The 3,127-nt window shown below is 37.5% G+C and overlaps 1 non-coding gene across 1 annotated transcript; it reads right to left on the bottom strand.

The window, feature by feature from the left end:
• Positions 1 to 317: 317 nt before the first annotated feature.
• On the bottom strand, positions 318 to 475 carry LOC141249982 (U12 minor spliceosomal RNA). Its single transcript, XR_012312430.1, has one exon. It is a non-coding gene; the product is annotated as a U12 minor spliceosomal RNA (small nuclear RNA).
• Between the last annotated feature and the right edge of the window lie 2,652 nt (positions 476 to 3,127).

The following is a 3,127-nucleotide window of genomic DNA, read 5'->3' on the forward strand; positions in this document are numbered from 1 at the left end:
GCTTCCGACTAGAGCTGACAAAAATTAGGAAATATACCGGGTTCATATATCGGGTTCAGGTTTTATGTTCGCGTCTTATATCAGGTTCGGGTTTTATGTTCGGGTCATATATCAGGTTCGGGTTTTATAAAATTTCCTCATGTTCCGATTCTTATGATTTTTATAACCTTTTATATGAATAAAATTAAAGTTAATGCGAACTGAACCCAATAGGTTTCGCTAAAAATCTACTGCCTCCCATTCATCATTTTATTATTTAAAGACAATTCAACCGACCCTATACTCGAATTGAACTAAAATTAGAACTCGAATTGTAGGTGGGAGGCCCGCACGAACGAGTTCTGCAAAGTAAGCAGCGTCAACGTTCGGCCAGCCTATCACCCCTCCATAAATTCTTGCGCACAAATTGTGTTATCGGCGCGGCGACCGGCTCTCACCGTTCGCTTTGTTTTCCTTACTCATTAGTTTAAGGCAAATTTACTCGCTACCCCATCCCTCCGTATTTATATCCCTCTACCCCTCTTTCTCATTCCTCAATGTCCGATGTGGGATTCAAACACTCACGGCATCAGATTCGCTACTCCTTCCTCCGATTAGAAATTGCTTCTTCTCTTCACCACAAACACATCTTCCGCTCCCAACTACTCTGTTCGCACAAGTTGGATGTTCATTCTTCCTCCCATGGTTCAAATATTGTAGCTGTTTCACCTGAAATTGCTTATGCTCATGTCCAGAAACTAGTTTCATAAGTAAACATTTTGCCTTCTTGATTGCTACAGGCTGTTTATGTGTCAGTTTTCCGTGCTACTGAGTTCCAGCTGTGGAGTTGTCAATAAAACTTGTTTTTGCTTACCAAGTTGTCAGTGTCATTATACATTATTTGTATCTTTCATATCAGATGGTACAAAATCAGTAGTGTGATTGCAACTGTTATCAGTTTTGCTGATTAATGTATTTCGTACGGGGAAAATGGTCTGAGGGATATTTAACATCTGATAGATTTTTATAATGTGAGGTAAGGTTACCTTCATTGATCATATATATTCATTCCTCTTCTGATATTTTATTTTTTCTTCTGTCTTATGCTGCTCCACTTGGGTTTGGTCATGAGTAAAGCAAAGACATCAAAAAATTAATGCTTTATTGAAGATAAGTATTACATATTTCACCTAGCTACTTCAAGTTGCTATACTATTAGGATTTAGTAGGCAAAACAACAATAAAGAAGCTCAATATATGGAATCAAGATCACTCATTCCATTATCATATGATAAAATGCATTATATGGTTTAGCTCTTTTGCCTCTTTTTCTGTGGTGGGTAAGTTGTGACCTCTAGCTTCACTACTTGTACTTCAAGATAAGGTGCCTTATCATCTTCCTCATTCTCTACCATCTTCGGAATTTTGTTTTGTCCTATACTCTCAATACGTATAGAGATAAGTCCCACTAGCAACTGCCACTCTCTATTATAACATGATTTCCCTGTTCAAATATCATCTGCATTTCATCTATTTCATGTGGTCACAAGAACCATCTCAGCTGAGTTCATGATCAATCAAGTTACAGGAATGTCTATCTTACTTGATAGTAGTATTTGAATGAGGAAAATGCTGAAATTGGACAACTTGAATTAGCAAGCCACATGTCGGATTACTGTTGGAGTGCAAAAATTACAGTAAAAATGTGAAAAATTAATGTGGCTATTAGCTAAAACCTGTGAGGGCCCCACTGATCACGTGGAGGTGGCTGCTTAATGATGCTCACTCGATGACAAAGTAGTGATCACTTGTAAATCTCCTCTAATCTTTTATCAACCAATTACCATTCATCTCCCACGTGGGAGTATTGGCCCCCATCTGCCACCAATTCCTCCTATTTCTATTGACCTATGTTGTACTGTCATTGCCCTCTTTTCTTGTTCTAACTATACTACATAATTCTCCATACAATTCCATTCTCTCCTTAACTGTCAAGCTCATGGACGACCCTTCTGCTTCATACATACACATGGTTTTTCTTCTTCAAACTTTTGTGTAATTCTCATATCTTGTATTATATAGTCACAAATTCTTATCAAGCTATGTTATTTGCGCATATTCAGGTGCAACACTTGATTGAAAAGTGCTTGATCTTCCAAATGAGTAAAGAAGAGTGCATGGAGGCCTTATCTAAGCATGCAAACATCAAGCCAGTTATCACCTCAACCGGTTCGCTTCCCATATCTCTAGCTATTCCACTACTGCCCATGAACTTAAAAACATATGAATAATAAAGATTCCATCATAAAAGAAAAAACATACCCTATCCTTTTCAAACACATGCTCCACATAGCATGTACAATGATATCTACTCCTCAGGTGTTCTCTCTGATTCTATAACGTGACATCTTTGACTGAGTCAACCAAATGACCCATGGTTCTTGAGATTTTCTTCTTAGCATCAAATATTCGTTTTTGTGATGCAGTGTGGAATGAGCTGGAGAAAGTGAACAAGGAGTTCTTCGAGGCGTATGCAAATACTCAATCCAAAGATGAGAAGATGTCTGAAGAAGAAACAAACGAATTGATTCAGAAGATGATCGCGGATTCGTCAAAGGACAACTCGGGTGACTAAGATGAATATGTATGGTTTATTTTGAAGTTAAATATGTATATATAGGATGGATCTTCCTCACTAGGAGCCAAGCACAGGGAAGAAAGTAGAAGGTATAAATTCGTGGTCTCCACTGGCTCTTGTATTATCTATAGTAGCAGGGATCTGTATGTTCTCTGTGGTCCATCTCCATATTTCTCATATTTTCTTCGTGCAATGTAATAAAATTCTTAGCACTCACTCATTTTCTAATCTTTTAGCTACTACTAATGAGGTTTGCTGTTCTTCATTCTTGAGTTTCTAAATGGCTATATTCAGATTTCATCGAATATCCGAGATTACTATCGGGTATCCAAACAAAAATGGTTAAAAACGCGTGGGAATAAGATTTAGTTATCTGATTTGATCTGATAAATTTGATCATCCTAGTTAAAACAACAGTAGAAATTGAGATTAGAGAGCAAGTGGGGATGGAGGAATCTATGTAGTGTGTGACATCAAAGATAAAGAGAGCTAAATTGTCTGTATGCATCT

The sequence above is a fragment of the Phyllobates terribilis genome, unplaced genomic scaffold (assembly GCF_046119375.1).
Source record: "Phyllobates terribilis strain yellow unplaced genomic scaffold, ASM4611937v1 Scaffold_5307__1_contigs__length_52616, whole genome shotgun sequence".
NCBI classification, from domain to species: domain Eukaryota; kingdom Metazoa; phylum Chordata; class Amphibia; order Anura; family Dendrobatidae; genus Phyllobates; species Phyllobates terribilis.